This window comes from Hevea brasiliensis, chromosome 9 (assembly GCF_030052815.1).
Source record: "Hevea brasiliensis isolate MT/VB/25A 57/8 chromosome 9, ASM3005281v1, whole genome shotgun sequence".
NCBI lineage: Eukaryota > Viridiplantae > Streptophyta > Magnoliopsida > Malpighiales > Euphorbiaceae > Hevea > Hevea brasiliensis.
In genome coordinates this window covers 5,153,322-5,169,309 of record NC_079501.1, presented here as the reverse complement: position 1 = coordinate 5,169,309, position 15,988 = coordinate 5,153,322, and the positions used below count along the sequence as shown (strand labels likewise).

The following is a 15,988-nucleotide window of genomic DNA, read 5'->3' as shown; positions in this document are numbered from 1 at the left end:
AACTCAAATTACCTTAGTCATGTTTTTTTTTTTAAATAATAATAATTTTTTTTAATTAAAATATATATATATAATAAAAAAATTATATGTACACAGATAAAAATAGTGTACCATAAATCAATTAATTTTAAATTGAATCATACAAAATTACATGTTATTTTAAATTTTTATAAATAAAATTTTAATGCAGTGTATATATATCTTTTACATATTTTAAATTTACAGGACATTTATAAACATCTGCATAAAATTATATGTGTTAAAAATATAAAGCCCATTTACATAAACAATGCTCTCACCATCCACATCATACATGCAATGCCTAGAAGCTGAAAATGAAAGGAAGGCTAGAAGGAAGAATTTTGCTCTATAAATAAAGCAGAGATAATAGCCACAAATTTGGCACAAATATCTTTTCCTTTGAAAATTCAATCGATATATTTATTATTTATAAAATAAATATATTTTAATTATTATATATATAACAATTATATTTTAAAACATCTTTAAAAAAAAAACAGTCATAAAATGAATTATCAATTAGTTCTTTATAGTCTATTCATTTATATGGATTATATAAAAATAAAAATTTTATTAAAATTATCATAATTTTAGCAATAATCCATTATTGTCAATCACCGACGTATTCTCCACGGAAAAAAATTAATAAAAGTTATTGAGTTAAATTATTAAAATTGTATGGAACATGTTCATCCAAGTTTGCTTGGTTGTGCTATGTGTGCTATGTTCATTGGTTAATTTCGAAACTGATGGCATGTTTTATGTTATTGGTTTTTGTCCATTTGAATCTGATTCTTCTTCTCCTTCTTCTTCTTTGCCAATGAAGAAACAAGATAGTACGTAGACCTTAGAGCTCCACCACAAAATAATTCAACCCACCACGCCACAAAGAGGGGCACCCCTAACTCCCATATAAGCCAGGGAAAAGCAGTAAACAGTCCCAATTTACGCTATGGCTTATCTGGGGATTTTCATGGTGGCTTTCACGGCTCTTCTTATCTCAAAGATTTGGCAAGTGTTGAAGGTTTGCTTGTGGAGACCCTATGCTTTGACTAGAAGCTTTAGAAATCAAGGAGTTAAGGGGCCATCTTACTCCCTCTTCTCAGGTTCTCTAAAAGAAATGAAAAGGCTGAAGATGGATGCCATTCAACTTGTTTTGGATACAACCTCTAACGACTTCACTTGCAAAGTTCTGCCTCACTACCACAAATGGTGCCCACAATACGGTGAGTTTCACCTATAATAAATTTCCATTTGTTCAGAACAGAGGGCATATACTCACTGCTTACTGCTTAGGTGTGTTTTTGGCTTTATGGTCATTTGCCTATTAATTATCAGAGTAATTAGCTACTAGCCAACTAGTTAGGTGCTGTAGTATTATTGTCTATGATGGAGCACTGGTGTTTCTTATGACCCAGGAGAAACAATTCTTTATTGGCGTGGGACTAGGCCAGTGGTTTGCATAACGGATCCTGATTTGGCCAAGCAAATATTATCAAACAAATTTGGTTTCTATACGAAGCCCAAGTTTAATCCTGCAATAATAGCACTGACAGGGAATGGAGTAGCCGTAGTCAATGGACATGAATGGGTTAGACGCAGAAGGATTGTCAATCCTGCTTTCTCTGCCGACAAGCTCAAGGTCTTAATGGATTTGGAATACACTTATAATATATATATATATTTGTCTTTTTTCGAATTGATTATGCATTTTTGTGTCCATTGATCTTGGTGGTGACAGGTTATGATAAAGAAAATGGCAACATGTACTGTATCCATGCTTGAAGAATGGAAAAATCAGGCCAATGCTGCCGAGGATCAATGTAAGAAGATAGAAATTAATGGAGAATTTTGAAAGCTTACTGCTGATATAATAGCCCACACTGCCATTGGCAGTAGCTATTCTCAAGGGAAAGAAGCCTTTGAAGCACAAAATGAGCTCCAACATTATTGTGCAGCTTCAATTCTGGATATTTTGATCCCTGGCAGCCAGTAAATACCTCACTCCTAACCATATAATTTTCCTTACAATTTTGAATTTATCAAGTTTTCCTCTTGACTTTTTCTTTTCTTTCCTCCCTTTTTGGTTCTTTAATGATCAAGTTATCTTCCAACTTCATAAAACCTTCAACTATGGAAGCTAGATAGAAGAGTACGGGATTCTGTGAGGGACATCATAAAGAGAAGACTGAATTCCACCAATTCAGAATGCAATTATGGAGATGATCTACTTGGTTTGATGATTGAAGCATCAGAAAACACTGAAAGCAATAAGAGCACCAAGTTAAACATGGATGAAATAGTGGAGGAGTGCAAAACATTCTTTTTGGCAGGGCATGAAACCTCCTCCAATTTGCTAACTTGGACAGTCTTCTTGTTGAGCTTACATCAAGACTGGCAAACAAGACTCAAAGAAGAGGTGCTGAAAGAATGCGGAATGGGGATTCCTGATTCAGACAGGTTGGCCAGGTTAAGATTGGTAAGTAACCATTTCAATCATTCTAATTTATAAGGTTTCTTTGCTTGTCAAAAAAAGGTCTATATTGGCTACAATTCTATAGGTAAATTTGGTTCTGCTGGAGGCCTTGAGGTTGTACTGTCCTGTAGTAGAAATGTTCAGGGAAGCATCAAAAGACATGAAATTGGGGAACTTGATGATTCCAAAGAATGTACTAGTATCAATTCCACTTGCAAAGATCCACAGGAGCAAAGAATACTGGGGAGAGGATGCAAACGAGTTCAATCCAAATAGGTTTACGAATGGGATTTCCAAGGCAGCAAAACACCCAAATGCTTTTCTCGCCTTTGGAATGGGTCCAAGAACTTGTGTGGGGCAAAATTTTGCTATGCTGGAAGCAAAAGCAGTTCTTGCAATGGTTCTTCAGAGGTTTTCTCTCTCCGTCATCTGATTATAAACATGCGCCAGTAGACAACATAACTTTGCAGCCACAACATGGCCTCCCCATTGTCGTCAAGCCTTTGAACCCGAAGAACATGTAGGGCTATGGCAAGGCCTAAATGGGAAAGATGGTGTTGGTCTATAGCTAATCCATGTGAATTCTACATGTACGAATGACAAGGCCCAACAAGTCATTTCAATCAACAGCCCATTTACACCACTTATGGGCCTTGTCAAGAATTCATAAAGCTAGAAGTAAAATTTTCGAACTAAGTTGAAGCCCACCATAGTAAATACTAAATATATAGCCCGAGTAGTCTTTACACGATGTTTGAAAAAGGTTTTTTTGAATGATTTTGTATTAAAATGAATTATTTTTTGAGTCTCAACGGAAGTTAATTATGAAAAAAAAAAAGAAAAAAAATAAATTTATGTGAATAATATTATTAATTGATTATTTATTACATTGAAAATGGTAGATTTGAATATAATCATATATAGAAATGATGTGGGATGTCTTCCTTTTTGGGAATTCTTCCTAAAATGTTCATATTTGCTGCCTGTTTAGGATGTAATTATCGTCCTAATAAAAAGAGGTTTGTAGATATAGAGTATGTATGAGAGATTAGTGTTAGAGTTGGAGAATGGAAAACAAAGATCCTTGGTATTATGATTTCATGAAGGTAGGCAATAGCGAGCAAGAATCTGCGAAGAGTGGCGTCCCAACAATTTCAGACAATACCCCATCTTACAACTTCATCCAAAAACAAGCTTCTTCGTCTCAAGTTCAAGTTTATGCAACTGAGAAGCAATCCGAAGGAGGAGGCAATGTGAAAAGTGGAAATATCCGTAACATATTGAATAATCCAAGGGCCAAAGATTTTGCTCAAACAGTGTTGCGTAGAAGCCAGTGATTTATATATATACTTATGATCCAACTCCAGGGCCTCAAATTATATGGTATAATGATAAGGTGTATATATATATATATATATATATATTGCCTCCTTGATGCAATTCTTGAGACACCCACTAGCTTTTTGCCAATATTTGTTTATATTATGCAGAGGCTTTCAAGTAAAAATAAAAGAAAAGGGTTCCCAGTAGGGATTGTTTAAGAAACTTGCATATCTTGACATGAAGTATGAAAGAATAATTAGCTGATTAGAAAATCTAGTAAGCATTACTTTGATTATTATAATTTATCAAAACCACTGGACTGATTGGACTCAACTCATCGATTGCCGACCAAAATTAGATTAAGCAAAAGAATATGTATAATTATGGATCATTAGGGGATTAATTATGGATCATTAGGGGGATTAATTATCCCCTTAATCAAGGTCAATGATATTAGGGGGATTAATTATCCCTTAACCAAGGTCAATGATGTAATCTGCAATGCAAGTTGACTATCATTCCCCACTATACAGGCAAAAGGAGGACATCTAATTATTCTTAGTTAAGGGGGACAACCCCAAGTAAATTTACTTGGCAAACCCTTCTTTGACACAACTTTTTTAATAATTTAATTGAAGGGGGTTAATGCCTTAATGGTGTTTAATCCTCCCTTAAGATGCTGTCTTCCATTTCATTAAAAAGTCAATTTATCAATTATGATATCAACTTTCAATTTTATATTTTTAAAATATTCACTTTTAAGCAAATATGATTAAGGGCTTAATTAAAAAGTCAATGTTATTATTATAAATTGAGAATTGATGTAAATTGTGAACCAAGAAACTATTAGCTAATGAAAAGGACATGGGATATTTTTTTTTCTTAGATATGATTAAAGCTAATATGATTTCAATTGAAGGTTTAAGAAAAATACACAAGGGTGCCATGTGCAAATGTTGCTTGTTATACTAATGGGCCTAATAAGAGGGTTACATTAAGGGACATCTTGAATAGACCCTTCTCTGAGTGGAAGGACTTTAGCTAGGCACTCGAGAAGGTGAAAGGAACGTGGTGTCCTCCCTAAGAGAAATTATGGGTCATGATAATTTCTATTCAATTCATCTTACAAATATTTTTGTCATTTAAATAATAGATAATAATTTAGTGGTCGTGAGTCCTTATGTCGCAATACATGTAAGAGATAAAAGATTCAATTCCTTAACTCTTATCACCTTTGAAGACATGCAGTATATATTAATCAAAGAAAATATACAAATCCTTTCTTTAAACTAAAATCAGGTTAGCAGACTTCCTAGTATGCTCAATATGAATAAAAATTCCCATAATAAAAATTCAATCGCAATATCATATTTACTAAAAATTCGTCCTACACTTTCATTCCATTATTGGATTTATATTTGTATATCATCAAGGGCAGAACTATGCGACATCGCAAATTTGATGGGAAAAACATAGAACTATATGCATAGGTAAAGAAGAAATAAAATTCCAGAACTCAGAGAGAGTAGATGATAGAGATGGGACGGGACAGACCCAGTCGTGTGGACAACTATGCACCTATAAATTTATTTATGGTGATGGAAGAGAAATATAGCAAATCAAACAGCGAGCGTCATTCATTCATTGTCTAAATGGATATTTCCAAATCTCCACCAGGCCCCAACTCTGATACTATTAACACACCCTGCAGGGTACGTGCCCTTCATTATTTTTGCAATGAATTAGCTCCATCTCAATAATGCCTCTTTATCCACTATTTTGCAATTTTGTATTTGGAGTTTGGACCCTCCAATCATACCTCCAGGACCCTCTCATCATTTATGCAGATTCAATAAAACATAGCCTATTTTTCTATCTACATATCTACTCTACCCATTTCTTTTTGTTTTTTTCTTCCACTCTTGAATTTCACTTCAAATTAAAAATGTCAAATTCGTATGAAAATAAACCAGTAATTAAATATAAGTTTATATATATATATGAAATATGCAAAGTCAAAAAGTGGCAATTATTATTGTGGGATCCAAACATCAAACAGGAATAGCAGCCTTTCCTGTTCCGAGGACCTATGGGGGGGGGGGGGGGGGAGGGGGAGGGGAGGGCAACCAAAAAGAAGTACGGAGAGGAATGTGACGTTGGATTTACAGTTGGCTGAGGTAGTTGATGGGTCCCACTTAAGAATCGAGCGAAGAAGGTCGGTCCATGTATTTTTGGTTTGGTGGGTAAAAAATTTGGTGAAAATTAACAAACCAAAGCTTCTTTGGGCAATCATTGAACCGTTACGACACAAAATCTTTCCACCTTTGGTGGCTTGCGGGCCATGCTTTCTCTCTCTCTTTTTTTTTTTTTTTTTCCCTCAATTTTCAACTAAAAAGGCTGCGTTTGGTCCGTCTTCTACGTATTTCTCTCATATATATTTTGTATCATCTGATTAAATTACCATTTTTTTAATTAAAAAGACATGTGCTTTAAATGTCAAGATACGAACACCATCACTAATCAGGGATAATAATTTTCCTTAAATTTTAAAGTGTAAAAGGTAAAAAAATTTTAAATCCGAATCTCTTTAATTATTTATTTTAATATAATTTATTTTTATAATAAAAAATAAAATAATTATTTTTTATGTAATTTATTAATTATTATTTAATTTATTTAACCTTCATTAATGTGCTCTATGATATAAAATTTCAGAACATTTAATAATTTTTCAAATAAAAATTTAGTGAATATATATATATATATATAAAGAGTGCTGCTAAATAGCTCAATTTGAGCTGGCTCAAATGGTATTAATGTATGTAGTTTTACTATTATACCCTTAAAAGAAAGAGAGGAAACAATTTAAAATAAGATAGCTCATTTCATGGCTCATAGGAAAGCGTGCATGCAACAAGCTATTATTGCATGCACACCATTCAAGAACCGATGATTCGATGAGTGATTAATGCATGCACATATGAGCTAACACGATGAGCATGCCTTGGTTTTGCCTTCCTTAAAATATTTTGATACTTTGTTTTTGCCTTACTTAAAATATTTTAATTCTTTGTTTTTTCTTTTAAAGTTGATTCATTCTCTCGCTTTTTCAATTTTTGGAAGGTCATATCGTAGGCAATTGTTTGATGAGATATTTGATTTTAGTGAAGATGATAGTTTGTTCATCAAGATGTGGAGGAAGATGAATCACCGTGATCAAGATATGAACGAAGGAGGCATTAGAGCAAGAGCAAACACTAATGCTATTGAAGAAGGTCCTCTAACAGGATGTTATTTCACTATGTTCAACTTCTATAAAGAACATGCTAGATTGAAAGGTTTTAGTGTTTTCAAAAGATCGGTGGATCTCGCAAATATCAAACAATTAGTTGCGATAAAGGAAGGAAAGCAATTGGTGCGAAATCATCAAAAGGATAAATTGTCTGCAAAGATTAATGCAATCCTAAGAGAAAATGGAATGATTTCAAAAGTTATTTCAAGTCACAATCACGAATTGGAACCTTCTATGTCTAGATTGATGGTTGCTAATATGGATATGAAGAGGAGATTGGAGGCAAACGATATAGCATAAGACGCATTAGGTTGCTTGAAGTTAAACTTCATTGAGCGAAAGAGGAGGCTACGACTTGGTGATGGTGATGAGGCTATACGTAAGTTGTTTGTGAGAATGCAATAAACGATCCCGAAGTTTTTCTATTCATTTGATCTTGATGATGATTTTTCAAATGTTCTATGGGTTCATCAATTCAATGATGTTGTTAGTTTTGACACTACTTACCTTGTTAATCGATACAAGTTGCCATTTGCCACCATTGTTGGAGTAAATCATCATGGGCAATCTATTTTATTAGGATCGCCTTGATCTCACATGAAGATGTAAACACTTTTAAGTGGTTGTTCATGACGTGGCTTGAAGCAATGGAAGATGTTCATCCTAATTCTATTCTGATCAATGCGAGCATGAGGAAAGCCATTAGGAGGTAATGCCTAATACTAGAGATTTTGCTTGTGGCATATATTATGCAAGGTACCGAGAAGTTTAAATGATAGTGCATGCCTTGAGTTTAAAGTCAGAATATATGATAGCTTAACCATCGAGATGTTTGAGAGAAATTGGAATGAGTTTGTGGTGAAGCATGGGTTGGAAAGAAATGAATGGCTTTCCAAACTATATGTTGATAGGGAGTATTGGGTTCCAATTTATCTCAATCACACATTTTGGCTGGAATGGTTTCGACTCAAAGGAGTGAGAGCATGCATGCCTATTTTGATGGGTATGTTAACTCAATGAGCACACTAAAGCAATTTGTGGAGCAAGATGAGATTGCTATGTGTGACAAGAATGAAAAGGAGTTCTATGCTGATTTCAAATCAAAATAAATTGCATATCTGTTTTTAAATGGGAACAAAAAGGCATTTACTAATTCAATATTCAAGCTCGCTCAAGAGGAGATTAAACGAATGTGGTATTGCCATGTCATTCACCCAATCAAGAGGGAAGATAATGAGCCAGAATTGAGAGACATAAAATTATGGAGAAATCCATAATCAACAATCGTTTTCAGAGGGAGTTTGTTTATGATGTAAAATGGCCAATATTAATTGTAAGAAATTCGAATCAAAAGGAATATTGTGCTGCCATATCATGAGGTTGATGTCACTCAAAGACATAAAGTTCATCAACGAACGATATTTGCTTAGGCGATGGAGAAAAGATGTTAACCGTGTCCATAGTAAAAGTTTTTTCATGAGGGGTACCCACATATGACAGAGGAGTTTGAGAAATACAGGAGATGGAGAGGTTATTTCAAGAAGCATCCGATTTGGCTTACGATGACAATAAGATCAAATTTGTGAAACAACGTGGCTGAATTGAGCGGGATTTATTGAGCTGGAATGATGGAATGATTGTCCTACCAAGAATGCGTTACTATTGACACTAACAATGTTGATGAAAACGAAGAAAATGAAAGAGTTATTCTTAATCCACATGTGACTCGTCGTGGGACGGGCCACGAATAAGGAGATCACTCAACGAGCAAATTACGGTAGGAATAGAACCAAGAAACAATATTAACTCGAATATTGTATATATATATTTTTTAAATCACTAATGTTATTTATTTCATTTTTTTAGATATTTCATGTAACTTGTGTCCTTTTACATGTAAAGGTTGATAATAGCCAAACACCAAACACAAGGAAATGTAATTAATCCGATTGTTGGAACTATACCAAGCCATCATAGTATTAGGCATTAAGGAACCCATTATACTACTAAGCATTACAATGGAGTTAAGAAATTAGAATAATATCATCAATGTAATAGCAATTTTTTAAATTTTATTACAACTTATCTTATGAAATAGTCGAGTTGCGTTTATAACTTATCAAAATTAGTTAGCTAATTTTAGTCCTTATGTAAGCAAGACGTAGCATATTATATAATTTATTATAACTCGTAAGATCATTTTTCTTGTTAAGTTGAGATTACATTTCTGGATTATAATCATAGCCATTAAATGGCACAAATGTTGTGGCACAAATAGCACAAATGCTTATAAAATGACATAACTATCCTTATTAAAATTTTGAATGGAAGAGATGTCAAGAGATAGAGTATAATTTGAATTTTCATTATCTCTCTTCTATTTAACAACTACTTGAGTAAATAGGATGAAAGTTCCCATGCTTTCCTTGAGCTACCCACCATAATTAATATTATGTGAGTTCCAATTAATATTTTAATAATTAAGTGTTTATTATTTATGATAACACATAATAATAATTAAATATTATTTCTCATTAATTTAAAATAAAATATTTATATTATATATAAGATTTTTAAAAAATTTTATCATCTTAAGTTAACTTTTAAGATATAATTAGATTTAATTTATTTTCTTAAATATGATATCAGATTGAATTACTTATAAATGTGTTTGTCTATAAATTTTATCTTCAGATATTCATATTCTAAATATGTTCTCCTTGAGACTTTTAGAGTGAATTAAACTCAATTTATTTTTTTAATTTTAAATTTTTAAGAACCTCTTTTAACAAAATTTCGGTGAATTAAAAATGATATAGGAGATTTATTTCAATAGAGAAGACTAGTAAAGACATGCACCCCATCTACATATAAAAATGTAAACAGAATCATTCAAGTCATGTTCACTTTTTCTTTGTTTGAAATAATTTTCTTGGTTTCTTTCGATGACTTTGGCTCTAATATGTGTCTCTCTGCTTCGAAAACATCTTTGTATGGACAAATTTAATTAATTTATTTTCTTTCCATTTATTTATTTTTTTATCTAAGAAAGGAAAATTAATACAAAAATAGAAATTTACTAAGAGGACACACTATAAAGCCATTAAAATAAATGGCACAAATGTTGTGGCACAAATAGCACAAATGCTTATAAAATGACATAACTATCCTTATTAAAATTTTGAATGGAAGAGATGTCAAGAGATAGAGTATAATTTGAATTTTCATTATCTCTCTTCTATCTAACAACTACTTGAGTAAATAGGATGAGAGTTCCCATGCTTTCCTTGAGCTACCCACCATAATTAATATTATGTGAGTTCCAATTACCTTTTTGAAAAAGTTTAAAGAAGTATACTATTGTTTTATTGAACAAACCCTTATTTGCATCTATCTTCATCTTCTTTCTAAGAAACTCTTTATTGTAAAGCATTGTATCTATCTTTATCACCTTAGTAGATGTGACGGTAAAACAATAAATAAGCCTCAAGCTACAAAATGTCGAGAGGGGGTGCTAGAGATCAGTGCTTTCCTCTTACTCAATAGTTAATGCATATACACCAATTAGAAGATGCATAATTGGAACAAATTTTTTATTTATATATAACATCCTATGTATTCTTATAAGGACTTAATTTTCACAAATGAGGAAAAGCATTCCATCGAATTTTAATATATTGCGATATGCAATAACTTGAGTTTGAAAAGCAAAGGCTTGGTAACATAATTCATATACAATAAGCCAATGAAAATAAAAAAAAATATCCACTTCCAAACTTGGTAAGGATAAAAATTATGGCAAAACATTCGACACACATAGAGGATAGCATAGCATATTGTCTCATGAAACATAAACTTAGCATACTATATACATAAGACAACACCAAAAGGACCCTATCGAAACTCAATCCTATAGTCATCATCACAAAGTGAATTCCACCTCATCATCCTTTCCCAATTGGTTTTCCCGCACAAATGCACGCCATCCTTTTTCAAATCTTGCTTTCTTGAAGACTCCTCTTGACTAAACGAGTCACATATCGAACTTGAAATTGTTTGTACTTGTATGTGAACCAACCTCCCATTCAAGCCAAGAAACGCCTTCGCAAATTCAATTAGAATATTCTAGTAAATAACACAAGATACATTTTATACATGTCAATAACTATTTGAAAAATAATTTACATAATCAATAAAGTTTTCAACATAATTCGTAAATGGCTAGTTTACCACTTTGTATTTCCAATCGCGGTGTTCATCATACAAAGTTTGACCGAGTAGGAAGGGGTCTATAAAAACATGAAATTTAATAATAATAAAGAGAAAACAAAGCAAGTTCTTATTATTTTATTGGTTGCATGAAAGAAATAAAAAAAAAAACTCATAATGCGAAAGTCAAGACATTCACCTATTACATCATCATCATCCAAGATATTTGAATTACTTCCTAAATGGTGGAAATCCATAATCAATCTCAACTCCTTTTTATCGAACATTAACATCTCAAAAAATATGTTTCAACTTGTAGTATTTGATAAGTTCATCAACACCATCTGTAAAATATAAATTCCCATCTTTCTCATCCACTACAGCCATGAGTGACCTTCCAAACCTTTGACAAAAAGTGTTATGGTATCAAAATTTAAATCGCCAGATGAGTAACATGATTTGGAATATATCTCTAAAAAAATGGATGAGAAACAAATATCATATCAAATTATCACTTATTTCTATTTTATATTGACTAAAGAAAAAATTAGATAAAAGGATATAAAGAGCTTACGATCTGCTAGTGTTGCGCTCAACAATGAAATAGAACCTATCCTTTTCTCCCATGGTGCTCTTAAGAGAGGATTCTTTCTCTTTTAAAAATGATTATTAATGTTTGAAAGGAAAGATCTCACCATTTTCGATTCTCTCTCTCAATCTCTACGTTAGGTAGATCTTTGAACGTTTATTATTGTTTGAAGGGAACTTAATGGCAGTCAACAAACCCTCTCAACACTCATCTGGATATTAATTGCCCATTTAATAAACGGAAATGTAGTGGGAATAGTGATATTAAAAAGGAAAAAAATCCAATAATTTCTTCAATGGAAATGACTTTATCTTGTTAAGGTGTGTTTTAAAGGAAAAGAATAAGCATATTAGCCCTCATCCGATAATCTTTTGTATGAAAAATATATATACACACACAAGAGTTATTAAAAAATAAACACATATATTGATTTATATATTTCTATATCTCTCTCTCCACATGTTTATCTCTCTCTCCCTTTATTTATCTTTATATATGTGATAATCTTAATATCTCTGCCTATAACTCTTTTTATTTCTATCATTCTCTAAATATCTTTGACTATCTCACTCTATATTTATCTTGTTAAGGTGTGTTTTAAAAGGAAAAAAAAAAAAGAAATGGGAGAGGAGGGTTCAAACCCTAACCAATGGGGAAGCATGCTTGATCCAGTCGGGCAAATAGCCCTCATACGATAATTTTTTGTATAAAAAATAAATATACACACACAAGAGTTATTAAAAATAAACACATATATTGATTTATATATTTCTATATCTCTCTCTCACATGTTTATCTCTCTCCCTTTATTTATCTTTATATATGTGATAATCTTAATATCTCTGCCTATAACTCTTTTTATTTCTATCATTCTCTAAATATCTTTGACTATCTCACTCTATATTTATCTTGTTAAGGTGTGTTTTAAAAGGGGAAAAAAAAGCCAGTCGGGCTATTAGCCCTCATCCGATAATCTTTTGTATGAAAAATATATATACACATACAAGAGTTATTAAAAAATAAACACATATATTGATTTATATATTTCTATATCTCTCTCTCCACATGTTTATCTCTCTCTCCCTTTATTTATTTTTATATATGTGATAATCTTAATATCTCTGCCTATAACTCTTTTTATTTCTATCATTCTCTAAATACCACAACCCCCACCACCACCACCACCACTATCACTCCACTACCGCCACCACCACCACCACCACCACCACTTTACCACTACTACCACCACTATCACTCTACTACTACCACCACCACTACTACTATCACTCTACCACCACTCCATCAACACCACCACCACCACCACCCCACCACCACCACCCCCCACCACCACCACTACTCCACCACCGCCACCACCACCACTATCACTCTACCACCACCACCACCACCCCCACCACCACCACCACTCTAACACTACTACCACCACTATCACTCTACTACTACCACCACCATCACTCTACTACTACCACCACCACTACTACTATCACTCTACCACCACTCCATCACCACCACCACCACCACCACCAAACAATCCCCCACTATCACAGTACCACCACCACCACCACCCACCACCACCACTATCACTCCACCACTGCCACCACCACCACTATCACTCTACCACCACCACCACCACCACCACCACCACCACCACTCTAACACTACTACCACCACTATCACTCTACTACTACCACCACCATCACTCTACTACTACCACCACCACTACTACTATCACTCTACCACCACTCCATCACCAGCACCACCACCACCACCTTCCCACCACTATCACACTACCACCACCACCACCACCCACCACCACCACTATCACTCCACCACTGCCACCACCACCACTATCACTCTACCACCACCACCACCACTCTACCACTACTACCACCACTATCACTCTACTACTACCACCACCATCACTCTACTACTACCACCACCACTACTACTATCACTCTACCACCACTCCATCACCACCACCACCACCACCACTACCACTATCACTCTAACACCACCACCACCACCACCCCCACTCCATCACCACCACCAATAACATTATACCACCACTAGCACTCCACCACCACTACCACTCTACCACCACCACTATCACTCCACCATCGCCACCTCATCGCCTACCACCACCATCACCACCACTACCACCATCACTTCACCACTACCACCACCACCACCACCACCACCACTATCACACCACAACTATCACTTCACCATTACTACCACTCTATCACCACCACCACCACCAATACCCTATCACCACCACCACCACCACCACATCACTCTACCACCACTACTTCAACAACACCACTCCACCACCACTATTAAATAATTTAATATATATTCTTAACTTGATATATATACTTTATCTTTTGAAATTTATATCATATTTCAATATTTTATATATTGAAAAATTATAAATATAACTAGTTTGACCACACCCTACCCACACTAATCTAGCACCTCCATCATTTTCACTCCACCACCAATATTAAATTTCAAACCAATTTTAATATGATAATTACTTTAATATCAATATTTATTGTTATAATATTTAATTTCATTTTTAAATGCTATTTACTTCACTCAAATTAATATATATTAAATTTATATCATATTTCAAGTTAAAAAAATAAATATAACTTATAGTATAACTTAACATTAAAAATCAATATCTCTTATCTTATAACAAACATATTAAATGACATAACTTATAGTGTATAATATCTCTATATTTGCATATTTCCCATAGCATTAAATCAAAGATATTAATCGGATTGAATAACGAATTCCCTTGCTTTTGGAGATAGAACCACCATAACTCATCTCTTATCTCTACTCTCTCCTATTATCATTCTTATTATCATTCTCGGTTTCTCAATTCATAGTATTAATTATTATATCTTTATTTATTAAAATAATATTTTTAATTTATTTAAAATATAAAATAAAATAATTAAAATTTAAAGAAAATTTGGACGCTACTATAAGTAGCGCCCAACTTTTCTTAAATATTTTTAATTATTTTTTTAATTTTAATTTTTATTTTATTAAATTTTAATTTAATTTTAAATTAAAAATAATATTTATAATAAAATATTATAATATATAATATTATATATTATAATTTTATTTATTAAAATAATATTTATATTTTATTTAAAATATAAAATAAAATAATTAATTTATTTTTATTATTTAAAGGAAAACCTTTTTTGGTATTATTTTGTTTCGATTACACATTTTTGTCAAAAGCCCTTATTTCGCCTTGTGTGTTTTCTTTGTTTGGCTAAGGGACAATAGGGTTATTTTAGTTGGATGTGATGGGTTTTTAAACTATCTTTCATAAGACAATATGCTCTGTTTTCCTTTGTTTTTTAATGTCAATGTCAAACATTATAAATAACCATTGTTGTCACTTTTAATGTTCTTCCTTTTCTTTTATAACCAGATAATCCTTGCTTATGTTAGTAAAGCATAATAATTGAAAAACTATAAATTTTCTACTTGTTTGCTATAAAGCACTAAGAGCACCCATTTATTTCTTTATCTAATTTGAAAGTGGTGTTAAATATCTCTTGAAGCAAAGATTGTAGAAGAATATTGAACTAAAGCCTAGCATAAAAGGCACATAAAACAACAACCATAACGTAAACCACCATAATTTTAAAACAACCCAATAAAGCACACCAAATGCAACCAATAATAACAGACACCAAATTTGAAGAAGCAAGTACACACCAAGATGAGAAAAGCAAACAAGTGGATGACAAACAACCTAAGGACGACAAAAATAGATAAAACAATCTCATAACCATAGAATGAATAAGCCAACACAATCAACAAAATAATTTTTTTCTCATAAGCATAATCATTAAAATAGAATCAAGATATCCACCACAATGAATGTCCATTGCATGTCTATCATGCATGCACGTTAAACTAAGCTAAGAACCCTATATGAGAGCTACTTTACTCACCAACATGTCTTATTAAGTCTCACGTTAAACAATGAAACATTCATTCCCAATGTAAAAGTCTCCACGTT

The 15,988-nt window shown here is 32.9% G+C and overlaps 1 pseudogene; it reads left to right on the top strand.

Annotated features, from left to right (window-relative positions):
* Positions 1–767: 767 nt before the first annotated feature.
* Positions 768–3,309, top strand: LOC110653381 (cytochrome P450 709B2-like; annotated as a pseudogene).
* Positions 3,310–15,988: the final 12,679 nt, after the last annotated feature.